At 45.5% G+C, this 18,515-nt stretch overlaps 1 long non-coding RNA gene across 2 annotated transcripts in view; it reads right to left on the bottom strand.

Moving 5' to 3' along the window:
- The window catches only part of LOC124225981 (uncharacterized), a 63,544-nt gene extending 47,586 nt beyond the window's left edge, over nucleotides 1-15,958 (bottom strand). The window contains exons 1-2 of one of the 2 annotated variants that reach the window (XR_006885170.1): nucleotides 15,745-15,958; nucleotides 15,527-15,671 (exon numbers count right to left, since the gene is read on the bottom strand). This is a non-coding gene — a long non-coding RNA (uncharacterized LOC124225981). The remainder of the gene's footprint in view (nucleotides 1-15,526; nucleotides 15,672-15,744) is intronic. The other variant, XR_006885169.1, reaches the window with a different exon arrangement.
- Nucleotides 15,959-18,515: the final 2,557 nt, after the last annotated feature.

Genomic DNA, 18,515 nt, shown 5'->3' with positions numbered 1-18,515 from the left:
TCACGTCACCTCCCCCACGAAGTGTGAGGGTCCACGGATATGATGGATACAGAAGGCGCAGCCTGTGGAAAGAGAGGGACAAATGCAATTATCAAAAGTCATGGACCCTGCTTAGAGAACCACCATCTAGACAAGGACACAAAAGACGACAACCCAGGGCAGGAAATGATTCACCATGACAGCAGTACCAATATGGGATAAAGAGACTTTTTTCTTTCCTTTTCTTTCTTTTTTTTTGGCTGGGGGGACGTGATTAGGTGTTCATGCTGCCCAGGTGGAAGACAGAAGGCCACATCAGTTGTTCCCCTCAAAGGGACTGTAAAAGAATACATTTGCTTTGACTTCCGTTCCCTTTAGCAGGAGAGGCTATATGAGAAATAGCTATAACATACACATATATTTTGTTCTTTTTGTATTTGCTTTGAATTATGTTTCATCCAGACAAATACGCATCCTGAGTGAGATGCCATTTACCTGCAGGACAGCAGGGAACTGAACAGGACTGTCTCTTGAAGGCTCCTCCTGCTCATTGAAGGAGGGGAGGGGGCAGCCCGATGAACCGTAGGTCTGGCAGAGTCAGAGCCCAGGGCCTGTAAGCTATACAGTGTCAGAGTGAGGAGGGTCCTCAAAGACCCACAGGTCCAACCCCCACTTCTGCCTCACACAAATGCCTACAGCCCCTGAGCAGAGAGCTGGCCAGTGACCCTTCAGCCTCTGCTGGAATATTCTCAGGGGACTCACCACCCATTGCCACCCCTCCTTATATCAGTATGCTATGACTTCTGACCACGAAACCTAGTTAAACCCCTGGAGTAGGGCTCTCCTTGGGAGTGGCTTTAGGAATATGTTCATAGATAAGGTGCGTTTGCCAGCACCTAGGAGTTTATGAGGAAGAAGGGAATTCTCTTCATTTGAGAACAGGTCCCAACAGTGTGCGTTTTGTATAAAGTCCCCTTTTCCACACGGACATGGGGTTTTCATCGGTTGCTGCAAGTGGGTCTGTCTGTACTTGTCCACTGTGGCCTTGGTCAGTCCAACTCTGTCCCTAGCCTGCCTATTCTCCTAGCTGAAGCTCGCAGACCCTTACCTGCACTCCCCACCTGGCTTTAGTAGTATCCAAGATTGGGACCGAACCCAGGCAAGAGGGGTTTATGGACCATTAGCCCAACTCTCTGACACTTATCATCTCCCACTACCTCATCCGACTCTGTCCAATATTTCCCCCAGCTGTGGTCTTGTGGGTTGCTCCAGATACCACACCCCTACCCTACGCTTCAGTTCTGGAAAATGAAATCTCATCTCATTCCTTTTGTCTGGAAATCCTAGAAATTTCTGGAAATCTGCTTAGTATCCCAGTTCTTCTCAAATCCCTCTTGGGCAGGGCTCTGCTGTGCTTTTGCAAGGTATAGGGCATGCTACTCTGAGGGCCTGCCATGCCCTCAGGCATCCCTGGACACCTGCTCTGCACTGTACCACCTGCCACCCCAGCCTCGGCTCATTGGAGCAGGTGTCAGACCTTACCCAAAAGTAGCCACCTATAAACCAGCCTGAAAGGTGGCTTGTGACCCCACCACCCTGCCCATTCTCAAACTAGGTCTTTATTCTTAAGGATTTCTAAATATAACACACATAGAATCAACTGGGAGTGGAGCAGTAACAGGAAGGAGAAGGCAATAAAATAATGGCTGTAAGCAGGAGCCATGAGGTGGCAGCGAGAAGAGAAAGTCTGAGGCAGCAGGAGAGCAGAGGCAGAGAGGGCAGAAGTGCCATCACGGTGGGAAATCAGTGCAGGGAGCCGGGCTCCCAGCCCCCTCCCCGTTTTTGAGGAGAGAACAACTGGTTGTAAAAGTAACACTAGACCTTGAACAGCCTTTCTGTTCTCCACAAGGCCTATGGGAGCATTTCCCACCTCCCTTCATTCTCTGGGTATCCCTCCACCAAACCCCATCACCCGGGCCAACCAACTTGGACTCCACTCTTCACCACCTGAATACCCGAACTAACTCAGCAAGGATCTCTTCCAGGGACCAGAGTCCACCCCTGAGCCACATTCAGGTCCCCCCATCCCCCTGTGTCTGCTGAGTCACGCCCACGCCTGTCTTCGGGGCACAGCAGCCCGTGGCCCTCACCAGCCCCCAGAAACAGCACAGGCCCCAGAATGGGAAGACCTGAGCTCAGCAGCTGTCCCAGCCTCTTCAGGCAAGTGCGTAAATTTCTCTGTGGTTATTTCCTCATCCATAAACTGAAAGGTCTCGTACCTGCTCCACATACTCACAGGGATGCTGGGAGGATCAAACGAGATCAGGGAAGGGCAAGCTGTTTGGAAGAGCAACAGTAGCATGCAAAGGGAAGGTGGTAGGACATTTATGATGACTTGCTATCTACCTGTCAGTGCCCCCGCTCCATCCAGGCTGACGTCGTGCTCCACGTGTCTCCTTCCCATCTTATCTTTCCTCCTGCCCTCTCTAGAGCTCCCATCTTGCACCTCAGATCCACAAGGCCCTGGTGTAGGCAAGCTCTTCTGTAGCCGCTTCCTTTGACAGGAGCCCCTGCTCCATCAGGGCGAACTCCAAAACCTTGTTATCATCTCACTGCATCCCTCTTTTTCTCCACTTTTACAGAAGCTGAACTTTCCTCAGAAAAATTTAATTTCCCTGGGGTCAGCACCATCACTCAGAGACCAGGCAACTTCTTCCACTTCCAATGGATTCAACAGGTATGTAAAAGGACGTGGGGTCAAACTTTGCCAATTTATACCACGTTGAATCCATCAAACTGTCACCTTTCTCCTCCTTTAAACTTTCACACCCTCAACTTCATCACTAAAAGGCACGTGAATCACCAGCCCTGGCTCTAACTGACCTCCTCGTCTTGCAGGGGCTCTGTGGCCAGGGAGCAGACCAGTGGTTCTCAAAGTGAGGCCCCTGGACCGGCAGCATCAGCATCACCTGAGATCTTGTTAGAGATGCAGATTCTCAGGCCCTACCCCAGACCTCCTGAGTCAGAAACTCTGGGAGCGGGGCCCAGCTCTGTGTCACAGCCTGCAGGTGATTCTGCTGCTCGGGTTTGAGAACCACGGACCTAGATTACAAACTGTCTCATCTCCCCGACTGCAGGAAGTCCACCCATGCGCCTTTTCGGCTTCCATTCAGGGCACAGAGACACGCCTCACTGGAACAGAAGGATCTGATCCCCTGCCGACTTGTGACGGCCAGCAACAGCAGCTCTGCCCCTGCTCAGCCTCTTCCCTATCCCTTCGCTGGTTTCCTATAACAGCAGGTCCAGATACCTTCTTTCTCCCTAAGCTCCATCCCGCTCACTCTCCCTTTCAGTCTTGCCCTCGAAAAGGCTGATGAGGGCCAGAAGAACGGCCTCCACACTTGGAGTCAGAAGACCCGGGTTCACCACTTACTGGTGTGTGATCTGAGGAAATGGTTAAGTGAGAAGCAGTAAAGTGACTGGCCCAGTGCTCAAAAAGATCACCAAACATCGCCGCCCAGGGCCATGCTCTGCTCCTCCATTTCCCCATCTGCGTAATCAGGATGGGAAGACCTACCTCATATGGGCCACATCATAAGTCATATGCAAAACAAAATGGTCGACATGAAAGTGCTTGGTAAACTTGAAGCCCTACTAATCAAGTGTGGTCCAACAGCAGCAATATCCCCTGGGAGGGTGTGAGAAATGCAGACTCCCAGGCCCTGCCCAGCCCTGCTGAATCAGAACCTGTATTTTAGCAAGACCCCCAGGAGGTTCATCTTCACTTTAGAGTTGAGGAAGTGTGATTGAAAGAACCAGGAAAATACAAGATTTTATTTAAGTATTACCATCTTCAAGTTTCTCTGTCAGCCTTCTCTTCCTCTCAACAGAACGCTCTTCCCCACCTCCAGAAGAAACACTGGCCCCTTTCCTAAGTCTGAGGTAGTCGTTCCTAACCAGCTGGCACGTTAGAACCACCTGGGCCAACCCCAGGCCAATTCAATTAGGCTATCTTGGAAAAGGGTCCAAGATCAGTATGTTTTTAAATTCCCCAGGTGACTCTAATGCGGGCCCAGCGGCGGACACTCGACAAGCCAACCACCCTGCAGTTCTATCACCTCCATTCTAGTGCCTCCTGGGGAACTTAGCTGCCACACTGTTTGCCTCATCTCTCTCTCGACCTGTCCCTCTCTGCCTCTCCACTCCCTGCCCCAACCTTATCCACTGATCTCCTGTTCCCATCCCCGTCCCCTAGCCTGCTTCTCCTTTTGGCTCCCATCACTGTGCCCTGTGGCTTTCGCTTGACCAGAGTTCAATAAATGTTCATTGATGTGGACTTTTGACCTTCCACATAGACAAAGCCCTCCACCTGGACGCCAAATCGTCCCTGGGTCTCATCCTCCCTCCAACCTGTCCCACTTTCTTTCCTCGAAGATCCACAGGCAACTGGATCTCCATTTCCTCAACAGGCTGACACCCTGCTCTCTAAGGCAGAAAGCCTCTCCCACCATCTCTCTGAGGCAGTCACACCACCACCTTCAGACTCTGCTCAATGCTGGAGAACTCAGATAAAAGGCGCTTTGTTGTTAATTGCTATTAGGTAAACAAGAGAGGATTCCTGAAGGGACCTCCAGCATCCATGAGACAATAGATCAAAGAGGAGCCCAAATATGCCACAGGAGGCCAAAGAAGGAAGAAAGGGTTGGTTGTGCCCCACCTGGGAAACACCTGCCCTAAGACTGGGCATCTGAGGGATCTTGCCCCTTCCATGGCAAATGAGCTGGAAGGGAGTTCCGCCTGGACCTGAAGCAGAGGCCAGACAGTAACAGAAGAACATACATACTCCTTAAGGAAACATAGAGAAAAGCCCACGGGCTGGCCCCTGTAGCTGAACAAAGGAATCAGGAACTCTTGCTCTAGGCGTCATTGGGGAGCTTGGATAAGCTGCCCTGTGCCACACCCTCACGCACACATACCTGCAGGATGCAGGTGTTGTTGAATTCTAGAAGCCAGACTTGCAAATAAGTCATTGCCCACTACTTATTTCAATCATTTTCTCGTCAAATATGTGATCGATGCCTTTTCCCTGCTGGGCAAGAGAATCACAGCACAGCCCCTGACCTGAGGACGCCAAAGTCTAAAGGGGAAGGACAAAACGTAACCCGATTACCAAGTGCTGCCAGTGGCTTAACACACAAAAAAAACTAATCAGTGTTATGGGACACAGGGGAGGGACCCACCTGTGGTGCCAGGAGATAAGATGAAGTTTTGTACAGTCCGGAGACCACCAAGAGCTCTGAAGATGAAAGCAGGGGCTCACCAGGACTCCCGCCTTAGGAAATGTGATCCCTTTTACCTCTTCCCCCCCCCCTTTCTCCACACAGTTAATTGCCGGAAATTAGGAAATCAAAGACCATCATTTTAAGGCTTCTCATCAGAATTGTGGAATGAGAGCCAGCCCTAATGGCCTAGTGGTTAAAGTTTGGCACACCCCACTTCAGCTGCTTGGGTTCAGTTCCCAGGCATGGAATCACCCAACTTGTCTGTCAGTAGCCATGCTGTGGCGGCAGCTCACACAGAGGGACTTACAACTAGAATATACAACTGTGTACTGGGGCTTTGGGGAGGGAAAAAAAGAGAGAGAGGAAGATTGGCAACAGATGTTAGCTCTGGGCAAATCTTCCCCAGCAAAAAATAAGAAGAATTGTGGAATGGTTGTCTAAAGAGTTTGTACTGATCCTACTGGAGAGAATGACAATGTTCATTTCCCCAAACCCTTCAAAACCTCAGGCACTGTCACTGAAGCAATGAGAATGTCACTCTGTTAGGTGCAAATGGAAACTAAGGGTTGTGTTGATTTATGTCTCCTCAATTACTACTAAAATTAAACACGTTTTCAAGTTTCATGGCATGAAATTCATCTTTAATTTGCTTCTTCCTTCTTTGTCCCCCACATCCAAAGCCATGTTGTTTTTCCTCTGATGGTGTCTCTTTACTTCGTTCCTGTCTCTGCATCTCTGATGTCCCCAGCCCAGTCCAAGCCCACAGCCACTCCCCTCTTGTCCTGGCCTGTCTCCCTGCCCACAGTCCTCCCCTCTGCAGTCCACTCCCAGCATCGTGCTTAACTTGCTAAACCATCACTCTCATCAGGTCACTCCCTCTATAAGAAGCTCAGAGGCTCCCAGTGGCCCAACGATTGAGTCCTCTGCGAGCTTTCCAGGTTCTCCACAGAGAGGCCCCTCCCTGCCCTTCTGGCACCCTACCACCCCTCATCTCAGCTCAGCCCACTTCCTGTCCCTGACTCCCAGCCAACACTGCACTCCTTTGAGCTGTCACAACTCTGAGCTCCTCACGGAACCTTTTCCTCGTTATTGGAGAGGAAATCGACAGCTGTCTTCCTATGATGCCATGTAGTTCGCCATTTGTGACTAAGAACCAGTTTCCTATAGAAACGTGTTAAATGTTGATAGGCTGCCTAACTGAAACAGCTGAAAACCAGAACAGAGCTGAATCACAGGGCTGGGTCCTTCCCACATTCAGGGTTCTGGGAGGTGTGTGGTGCTTCTAGAAACAGCACATCACATCAAAGAGACCACAGCTCAGTGAAATCCCTGCTCTACCACCCACTAGACTGTGACCTTGGGAGGTTACCTAACTCTGTAAACTTTCGTTTCCTGGGTGTCACAAGTTGGGGTTTCCAGGATGAAGATGCGGAGGTGGACTTTGGCTTGCAGGGTATTTATTGGGAATCAATGCCTGCAGACAGGGAGGGTGGAGGAATCAAGATTGGGCAGAGGGAGAAGCTGAACTGCAACAAAGCTTCAGCCAACCCCGTGGGGAAATTGGGAGCATATGTGGTCCATCAGACTGGACCTTCTTGGCCCGGGTGGCCAAGCCTTTAAATTCCTGCCTGGATCCATCATTGAAGCAGACAGCCCAGGATACACATGACATTGAACAAGAGGCTGCCTGCTGGAGGCGCTCTGCTGACATCACTCCCACCACTAGAGCTACAAACCTTTCCTTGAAGGAGGACCTGGGCAGCACACCTCCTTACCCACCACGCTTGTTTATAGAATGAGGATGATATGAACAGGACCTACCCAATGTTGTTAAGACAATGAAATATGCTAAGCATTTAGCACATAGCACACCTGGCAGAGTGGGATTCAGTAAGTGTTTGCTATTATTGCCATTGCCGTCACAGGTAGAGTAAGAATTGGAGAAAGAGTTCTCCCCTTTCTTTAATTCATCCAATGCATAGGTAGTGACCACAACCAGGTGTCAGGTACTGTTCTATGAAAGGGAGTGCTGGTCTGAGGATATATATATTCAATAGGTGGCCATGGCTGGCCTCATCAAGAAGAGAATCTGTGGCATAGCAGTTAAGTTCACGTGTTCCACTTTGGCAGCCCAGGGTTCACTGGTTCAGATCCTGGGCACAGACCTATGCACCACTTATCAAGCCATGCTGAGGCAGTGTCCCACATATAAAATAGAGGAAGATAGGCACAGATGTTAGCTCAGGGCCAATCTTCCTCGGCAAAAAGAGGAGGATTGGCAGTGGATGTTAGCTCAGGGCTAATCTTCTTCCAAAAAAAAAGAAGAGAATATGTGAACCAAGACTTGAAGGAGGTGAAAAACATATGGGACAGCCGTGCAACAGCCCTGCGGAGGGAGCACACCTAGAATGTTCAAAGCCAGAGGGGCAGAAACAGAATGAGCAGAGGGAGTGGAGCAGGTGAGGTCGACGAGGTGACAAAACTGCTTCCCAGGTGAGGTGGTGTGCCAAAACAAATCAAACTCGTATGTGGTCAAACCTCACCACCAACTCAGGGGTTCAGAAATACAGGTGACAGGGCAACATGATAAACACCCTGGGGAAGTAATCAGCAAAATTAAGACCGTGGGAAACTCCACAAGAAAAATAAACTAGTTCATTCAAAAACAACCCAAAATTGAAAAATTGCAAGAGGCAAAAAAAAAAAAAAGAGGAAACTATAGATTAAAAAAGACAAGTATATCCACCAATCCCACTAAACACATAAATCTTATTTGGATCCTGACTCAAACAAGCAAACTGTCTTCCAATTAGTAATCATCATCACCATCTTATAGTTGAGAAAACATGAGCACTAAGTGGATATTTAATGATAGCAAGGAATGACTCTGGGATGGGTCTATCGGCCACGTGATTTCAGGAAGGGAGATTGTGGATCTGGAATCTGCCGAGAATTCAGAGAGGCCTCCAGCCCCAGTGCTGCAGACAAGTATTTAGATAATAACTCTGTTTGACTTTCCCAAATTCCTGTCGAATATGTGCGGGAAGCACAGCCCCGGGCCGCCCTGGTCAGCACTGCTAAGAGGCCCGGGAACATTCCTGGTCTTGCCCATCTCGCCTCCCTTCCTTGTCACGTTGTATGAGAACCAAGAAAACTTGCGCACCTCAGATTCCTACCCTGCGCACAGCACAGAACGTTGCCATCACTGCCTTCGACAGCCCCACCTTCTTTTCCCAGCTCTGAGGAAGCTCTCCGTCATCATGCTCAGGTCCTGGACTGGGAGTTCCCAGCTTTGGTCTCTAACTCGGCTTGAGGACTGACTGACTCTTCACCAGACCCTTCGTTCTTTTTCTTTCTTTAAAAGAAGGTCCACACTCAGTTTTCTCTCCAAGCCAAATGCGTTGGGTATCGGAGAGCACATCCCTGGATCAAGTGGAGTATTTTTTTAAGTATTGTAGGAAGGAAGTTTCTGAGTTAGATGATTGCTACTGGTACTTTACTATAGATTCTGAAAAGATTGGAAAATGAAAATGCACAGCCACTAGAAGCTTCACAGCTGGGCAGTGGGTCTATTAGCAGCACCTCCCCCCCCTTAAATAAGAATGCCTTTCCCTCACTGGCACAGGATGCCCCTTTTCCCACAAAACCTCCTCATTTCACCCACTTGATATATCTAAGAAACCAGGCTTGGCTTTATGCCTGGTGACAGAGCTTTTGAGAGCCATTCCCATGTGGCTAATAAAGGTCACACTCTCCCTCTAATAGCCAGATTTGCATTTGCTTTCTGTTCAATTAAAGAAGATTTGCTTGGAAGACAGTGCCCAGAAAAGAATAACCAATGATATTCGTCACAAACACCATCTCCTGAGGGGGCAACAGGCAGGAGAAAAACACTTGAATTAGAATCAATTTCCAGACCTGTCACTAACCAGCTATGAGACATCTTTTGCCTCTTGAGATATTAGTTTTCTCATCTGTAAAGTAAGGCATTTGGACAACATAATCTCCTTCGCTCCTTTCTGCTGCAGAATGCTATGATCTTTCTAATTTACTGCATTATCTCTCACTCATCCTTTGTCATTTATTTCCAATTCATAATCAACAGGAATTGAGTATATATTGAAAACAAAACACAATCATGCATCGCTTAACGGGGATACATTCTGAGAAAAGCATCAGGTGATTTTGTTGTTGTGCAAACATCATAGAGTGTACTTACACAAACCTAGATGGTCTAGCCTACTACACACCTCGGCTATATGGTCTAGCCTATTGCTCCTAGGCTGCAAACCTGCACAGCATGTTACTGTCCTGAGTACTGCAGGCAATTGTAACACAATGGTAAGTACTTGTGTATCTAAACATAGAAAAGGTACAGTAAAAATATGATATAAAAGATAAAAAATGGCACACCTGTACAGGGCACTTACCAGGAATGGAGCCTGCAGCACAGGAAGTTGCTGTGGGTGAGTGAGTGAGTGAGTGGTGAGTGAACAGGAAGGCCTGGGACATTAGTGTACCCTAGTGTAGCCTTTATACTCGCTGTACACTTAGGCTGCATGAAATTTATTAAAAAATAGCTTCTTTCTTCAATAATAAATCAACCTTAGCTTCCTATAATTTTTTTACTTTATAAACTTTTTAATTTTTTTAACTTTTTGGCTCTTTTGTAATAACACAGCTTAAAACACAAACATATTATACAGTTGTACAAAAATATTTTCTTTATATCTTTATTCTATAAGCTTTTCTCTATTTAAAAATTTTTTTTTTTTTTACTATTTAAACTTTTCTGTTAAAAACTAAGACACAAACACATTAACCTAGGCCTGCACAGGGTCAGGATCATCAATGTCACTGTCGTCCACCTCCACATCTTGTCCCCCTGGAAGGCCTTCAGGGGCAATAACACATGGAGCTGTCATCTCCTTTGATAACAATGCCTTCTTCTGGAATGCCTCCTGAAGGACCTGCCTGAGGCTCCTCTTGAGGAGGGGTCACTCTTTTCAGAAATATGTCCCTGGTGGTTTGCTTGGTTTGTTTCTTTTTTTAATAATAGCTTTGCTTATAAGCAGATAATACACCATGAATATTCCTCTCTACCAATGAAAACCTTTCAGTGTTGGGGTCCATGTTTTCAAACTTTTTAAGAAGCTTGTTGAGGTCTACAAAAGCTTCTGCTAAACTTTCACTGTGAATATTCTTGGGGGGTTCTTGTTTTTCTTCTCCTGAAGTTTCCTTTTCTCTTGCCTCTTCTTCAGCTATGCAATCCTGTTCTAGTTCCAACAGCTCCTCATTAGTCAGTCCTTAAGGAACCACCTCCCGGAGCTCTTCAGTGTCATCCTCATCCACACCCAGGGTAAAGTTGTTTGCCATCTCAGCCGCAGCCTTGTTGATGTTCGCAACCTCTTCATCCTTTGAAGTCATGGACAAACCGCTTGAGAGTCCTCTTCCAGATGTCGTTCATACACTCCTTGGTGACATCATCCCAAACCCAAGCAAGCTTCTTGATGCAGTCATAGGTGTTTTAATCCTTCCAGAATTGCAGTGTCCTCTCAGTGTCTTGCTCAGTTGCACCAATAGCCTGAGCAAAGGTCTTCCTCAGGTAGTAGGCCTTAACTCCTTGATCCATTGGTTGGACCAAAGAGGTGGTGTTTGGAGGGAGAAACACTGCTTTGATATTTGGCTAAAGATCTAAAAGGAGGGTGTCCAGTAGCATTATCAACAATAACCAAAATCTTGAAAGGTACGTTATTCTCCACACAGTACTTCTCCATTTTGCTGACATAGCAATTCAGGAGGGCATCTTGGAAGAGGAGCTGGGTCATCCATGACTTCTTATTGCTTCTGTAGTACACTGGTAGTGTGTGTTTATTGATATGCTTGAAGACCCTGAGGTTCTTACTGTGTCAGATCACAAATGGTTTCAATTTGTAGCCTGCAACATTGCCCCCAAACAAGACTGTTATCCTGCCCTTAAAAGCCTTGAAACCCGGCATTTATTTGGCCTCCTCATGGATGAAAGTCCTTTCAGGCATTCATTTCCAGAATAGGGAGGTTTCATCCATATTGAATATTTGCTCTGGCAAGTAATTTTCTTCCACAATCAATTTATTGAGAGTTTCCAAAAATTCTTCAGCTGCTGTCACATCAGCACTTGCAAATTCACCACTCACTTTCACATTATGTAAGGAATAACAATTCTTGAGTCATTTAAACCACCCAGAGCTATCTGTAATTCAACATCGTAGTTGGGTCCAGCCTTTTCTTTCAACATCAAAATAAGACTTTTGCTTTGGCTGTGATCATCGTGACGCTGAGAGCGATATACGCTTCTGTGTCTAGGCTTCAATCCAGGTCATTAGAAGTTTCTTCGTGTCTGATACAGGCCCTTCTCAAATTTTTGTTAGTCTCATTGTCTTCAAGGAAACAGATCTTTTAATGGTGTCTGTCGCTTTGTTCTTGTTCTTCAAGACTGTAGCTGTGCTCACAGGAATGGGACATGCCTGACTGGTGAGCAATAACCATCACTGATTTTCCACCTTCATAGTCCTTAATCACTTTCAATTTCATTTCCAGGTCAATCACTCGACATGGCCTCTTACTGGCAACATTAGTAATGGATTCTGTATGCTTAGGGGCCATGATGAACAAAACAACAGGAGATTAAATCAAGCACAAGAGAAAACGATGCAATCAAGAGACACGGTAAACACGACATGTATGAGGCAAACACGAGATGTATGAGGTTGCTGCAGGCATAATACGGCATACTGTTTTACAGTAAACTAAGTAGAAAGATTATTTATTTAGATTATTATCTGAAATAATGATAAAAAGTATAGTATAGTAAATACATAACCAGTAACATTGTCATTTATTATCAAGTATTATGTACAGTATGTAATCGTACGTGCTATACCTTCATATGACTGGTAGCACAGGTTTGTTTACGCCAGCATCACCACAAATATGAGTAATGTGTTGTGCTGTGACTTTATGATGGCTACAGCATCACTAGGTATATAGAAATATCTCAGCTCCATTATAATCTTATGGGACCACCATCATACATGCAGTCCATCATTGACTAAAACATCGTCATGTGGTGCAAGACCGTAGGTAATAAATGATTACAATGCAATACCTAGCAAAGATTAAACAAGTCCATTTAAAAAATACAAAGGATAAATACATTTCAGAGAAGAAACACAAATAGCTGATAAATATATGAAAAAATGCTCAATCTCACTAGTAATCAGGAAAATTAAAATTAAAATGAGGTGCCGTTTTTTCTCCCTCAAAATGGTAAAAATGTAAAAGATTGATAATGTCAACTGTTGGCAAGGATGTGGAGAAACAGGAGTGTAACTCAGGACAAACTTTTTGGGGACAGCATTATCTACCAAAATGTGAAAGTTTAGTACCCTTTGATCTTGGTCTATGAATCCACATTTTAGAATGTGTGACATCATTGCATGTAATAACAAAAAAATTTAGACACAAACCAAATGTCTTTCTATAGGGGAATGGTTAAATACAGTACAGCCCTGCTATGGAATACCACGCAGCCACTAAAAAGAATGAGGTAAATTTATACAAACTGATAGAAAATTATACCCAAAATACATTGTCAAGGGAAGAAAACAAGCAATCCAACAGTATGTAAAATATAGTCCTATTACTATAAAGCTCTCTTCATTCTCCTCTTTCTCTATATGAACAGAGTGCCTGTGTGGAGGAGGCAGTGGATTGATGGAGGGATGCAGAGGCAGGGTGGCTGCAAGTGGTTATATAGACTGAACATGGGACATTCATATGGTAGACATTGTGGATTTGCATATTTATTGTTATACAATTTTCTGGCAGATGGCAGGAGTGCCTTTTTCTAACTCACACAAACATACCTTATAGGCTAGTGGCAGTCCTACGAAGGGGACTTTCATCTTATTCCGTATATTTGTGCATTATTTTTACAAGCATGCATCACCCTTATGACCAAAATGATTGGAAAATTTGAACATCGCCCTTGACTTCAATTAGCTAACAATCTAATGGAAAACTGAAAAAGACAAGGACCAAAATCATATAGTCTTCTAGCCTGATCACCCTTAGATAACTTGAAGACAGCTTTTGCTTTCTGAAAATCTTCTAGTTCCCGTAACTAGTCTGACTTTTAAAATCACAAAAATCAGACAGCTCCATCTCGAAATTCCGTATATTCTCACAGTGTTCCAAAGTCTTCCCACAGCTCCAGGTACCCCTTTTCTTCATGCTTCAAACTCCCTTCCATTGCTCTCCCCGCCCACTCTCCCTACTGAGGGGCTTTCCAGTCCACAGTCACCCATCTTCAACAAGAAATCTTCCTTGAAAGGACTCAAGTCCAGAAACACATTGGGTCAGGCACCAGCTGACATCAATAAGTATTCTTCTCAAAGTTTTGGCAGTCGTACCTGAGGCCCCTCCCATTCTAATGAGACACTTTCACATTTATCAGTGAATCCTCCCGTATCCCAACGCATTCATTGATTCATTGATTCAACACAAAATTATTGATCATATTCTCTGAACCAGAGCCTCAGCCAGTTGAGTCAGACACGTCCTTATCCTCAAATCTGCCAGTCTAGTAAAGCACACGGAGACATCAACAAAGAACTGTGAGTCAAGATGGTAACGCTACCATGCAGGCACAGTGCTGCAGAAGCCCAGACAAGAGATCTCCTATCTGGAAGACGGAGAGGACTTCAGAGAGGAAAGCTGTTGGAACTGAGCACAGAAGGCTAAGAGGAAGGAAGGAGCAGGGATTCTTGGCGGGTGTGGTGAAAGACACGTTGTAGCTCGAGCAGCAGGTGCTGCAGAAGTGAGGTTGGAATGGACTGCATGCAAAGGACTCTGGAACGGATTCAGCCGGTCACAGGGAGCCACCAAAGAAGATTAGTCAGGGAAACACACGACAAGCTGTTTTTTTGGAAATATAGCCATGGTAGCAGTTTGAAGGATGACCTAGAGAAAGCAGGACTAACATCAAGAAGACCAACTAGGAGGTTGGCGCTCTAGACTGGGCACACAGCCTTTAAAAATTGACACACTCAGGGACATGAACAGACATTTCTCCGAAGAAGATATACGGATGGCCAATAGACACATGAAAAGATGCTCATCATTGCTGATCATCAGGGAAATGCAAATCAAAACTACACTAAGATATCACCTTACACCTGTTAGAATGGCAAAAATATCCAAACAAAAAGTGACAAATGTTGGAAAGGTTGTGGAGAAAAAGGGACCCTCATCCACTGTTGGTGGGAATGCAAACTGGTGTAGCCACTATGGAAAACAGTATGGGGATTTCTCAAAAAATCAAAAATAGAAATACCTTATGACACAGCCATCCCACTACTGGGTATCTATCCAAAGAGCTTGAAATCAGCAATCCCAAAAGTCCCATGCAACCCTATGTTCATTGCAGCATTATTCACAATAGCCAAGACATGGAAGCAACCCAAATGCCCATCAACTGATGATTGGATAAAGAAGATATGGTGTGTGTGTATATATATATATATATATACACAATGGAATACTACTCAGCCATAAAGGATAAAATCGTCCCGTTCACAACAACATGGATGGACCATGAGGGTATTATGTTAAGTGAAATAAGCCAGATAGAGAAAGACAAACTCTGTGTGACTCCACTCATAGGTGGAAGTTAAACATAGAGACAAAGAGAACTGATTGGTGGTTACCAGGGGCAAGGAGGGGTTGGGGGAGGGCACAAAGGGTGAAGTGGTGCACCTACAACATGACTAACAATAATGTACAACTGAAATGTCAGAAGGTTGATAAACTATCATAATCTTAATAAAAAGTTTAAAAAAACAAAAACTGACACACTCAAACAGGAAATAACGCTCCAACCTCATATAGTCTGAAATAAATTACATTATATTGAACCTCCAACGTTCTTCTATTTGAAACCAAGTTTGGATTTGAAGAGAATACAGAAATTTAAAACTCTGGTTCCAATTACATATCCTTAAGACATCTACCAGAAGAATGGGAGCTGACTTGAATATGCTTTATCCAAAGATTGACTAAAGGCACTTAGCTTCCCTTTAGGAATCTGCACATTGGAGTTCAGGGTTAAAAAAAAAAAAAGTTGAGCTTAACTATTTTCTTAGCCACGAACTATAATTTGCACTTGGCATCAGCCGCTTAGAATTAGAAACTTCCATCTTTCTTACATCAAGCACATAGCTCACGTTTTAAGGTGGAAGTTCATTCCTCCATCTTCCATGCCATTCTTCAAAACGGTGGAGAGAAAGAGGAAGGAAGCCAGGCAGGCAAAAAGACAAACCCCATGAAAAATCTCTCTCTGTCTGTCGGAGCTGAGAGTTTCTTTCGTGTCTGCAAAACAAACGTGTGAGTCAGCCTGAGAAATAGAACACCTTGAACAATCAGAAAATTCCATATGTCTCACCTACAGGTACCTTCAGGCTGATCTTCAGTATTTCTTAGGGTCAAAAAAGCCAAAGTGGAAGGGAGAAAATGCAGATCAGCTGTGGCAGGAGGAAGCCTGGCCAGAAAACGAGTCCATCAGGACAGCGGGTGTTACTCAACCTTCAAGTTCAAACAGGACCTGAGTGCTTCAAAGGGGAGCTACCTAATGGAGAAGGAAGCTGGCTGCCCAGGAGAATGTCAGTCATTAGGAGAAAAAACATTTCAAAAAGGAAGGTAAGGGATTCAAAGAGTTTTTGAGATGATATGCACTTCTCACACAAAACACAAACTTGTATCTGAAAATTTGCAGCTTTTCCAAGCACATTAAAAATTAACTGAAAAAGAAAAAAATCTTGTTTGGCCCATTCTCTTTATATTTGAGAAGTTTTATTAACCTTAAGTTTCTGCACATACTATTGTCTACATAAGTAAAATAGGAGAATGTCTATATAAACGTAGAAAGTATTTTCATGGAAATAAACTAGATACAGATTCCAGGCCGATAGTTAACCATTAAGTACATGCACGCACACACACACACACACACACACGCAGAGTAAGCACTTGCAGTCATTGCCACACCAACTAAATGCCTTTAGCAATCAACATCCTGGACATTTGAACTTTTCCTCCAAGAGCCAGTGTTTTCACAAACACCATCTCATTTCTACACACAACATTCCCAGGACGTTCCTAGAGGCAGAGACTATCTCCATTTTGTAACCATAAAAAAATGAGGTTCCAAAAGGCTAACTGACTTGCCGCAGGTCACAGAGTCATCAGTGGGGGCCCACACGCCAGGGAGGCAGACAGAGGTCACAGGGAACTCTCTGGGCCCCTCCACGACAAAAGCCATTGACACTAAAACTATATTTTAACGTTTCAACAACCATTTTGGACACGATCGTTCCCCAAACCACATTGTAATAGAGCTGTCACTTTTGTTCCAAGAATGCTCTCTGATGGTGAAGAGTGCAACAAGCCTCCTCCTTGATCCAAACTGGTTTGCCCAGACCTCCTCGCTCAACAGGTGGGAGGAAGTGCAAATCTGGGAACCAAGACTTGCAAACAGAGCCAACTCAAAACAGAATCCAATCATCACCACAGCAAGCTCCCCAACCTGCATGTGAGCTTCATCTCCTTTCCGGGCATAAGTCAGAACCTTCACACTTAGTGTAAATAACAACCAGCCTGTGAAATCCCTAAGACACTTTCTCAATGTCCCCTAACATTGCCTGCTCGCTCAGCCCTACAAGCCCCTTCAGGATCCAGGCCGAGTTGTTGGCCCCAGTTGTCCTAACTGATGCCAGTCAGGGAATGTGCCACGCTCTCTCTCACCTCTGGGCCTGTGCATAGGCCGCGTCCCTATCTGGAAAACTCTCTGCTGGGGTCCCTCATCTGCACCACTTGTTATCCACTCATCCCCCATGCTATATGTCACTTCTTCCAGGAAGCCTTCCTGACCTCCCTAGCTATATGTTTTCGTAGCACCCTGTCCCTCTCCTAGCCAACACTCCACACAATAATTACCTGTGGACTGGTCTGCCCCCTCTGTTTAGACCACGAACTCCAGGAGGACAGGGGCTGGGTCCCTCTTCTTCGCCATTGTGTCTCCAGCACCCAGAATAACACCCAGTTATGAATAAATGATCAATGACTGTTTGAAATCAACAAACATTTATGGCTTACCATTAGGGCAGACCCACTGCTAGACACTGAAGATAGAAAGATGAAGACGTAATGTCCTTTTCCCTCAGATAAATTATGATCTCTTAATCTGTGATGGCTTTTATCTTTATTTCATAAACAGATAGAGTTTTACAAAAATACAACTACTCAGTGGGTAACTGTTGAGAAGGGCCCAGTGAGCCCTGGGGCTAGTTACAACTAAAACAAGAATAACCTTCTCTTTGGTATCAGTGATGTTTCTGAAATGTTGAGTCTCAGATCTGGCTTTTAAACTACTGCTTCCTGTGAACTAGCACAGAGATGAGAATACTCTAGGCCACAAAGTAGCATCATCCTTAAGGCCGACTGCGTGGCTGCCTCCCCAGAGCAGGGGGACTCCAAACGCTGACCTGGCTAGGGACAAAAGTAGAGTGAGCAGTGAGGGAGACTAGGTTTTCCTTCTCTTTGCAGCTGCCCTTTCCACAAGATAACTGTGAATAACAGAGAAACTCCAGCCAACTAAAAAGGAACACAACCTCACGCCTTTGACCTAACCTTCCTGAGCTCTGTTTCTAAACTAGCCCTGCCCCATCCCTGGATACAGGGATCGTAGTCGGTGGTTCTCAAAGTGTGGTCCAGGGACCCGCAGCTTCAGCATCACCTGAGAACTTGTTGAAAGGCAAATTCTCCGGTCCCTCCCCAGACACACTGAACCTGAAATGCTGGAGCGGGGCCCGGCTTCCTGTTTTAACCGGCCCTCCAGGTGGGTCTGATGCACAGTCAAGTCCGACAACCACTGCCTGGTGCTTTATCTTCACAGGCTCACTGTTCACTGAGTTCCCTTGTTTACGTACTTAAACAGCTTATTTATTTCATGTTCTCCCTCATTGGAATGAACTTGCCTGGAAACTAGGACCTTGTCCGTGTTGCTCAGGGCTCTGCATTTCTATGGCTTTGAATGCGCCTGCATCTGATGGTGCTCAGTAAATGATGGTCGAGTAAACCAATCTTCCTCTTTTTCTTGTTTTCCCGGGAGCTGGCCAAGAACCATCCTAGAAGGAGTTAAATTCCTCTCATGAGTCA

The sequence above is a fragment of the Equus quagga genome, chromosome 15, assembly GCF_021613505.1.
Source record: "Equus quagga isolate Etosha38 chromosome 15, UCLA_HA_Equagga_1.0, whole genome shotgun sequence".
NCBI lineage: Eukaryota > Metazoa > Chordata > Mammalia > Perissodactyla > Equidae > Equus > Equus quagga.
This window is presented reverse-complemented; position numbering and strand designations above follow the sequence as displayed.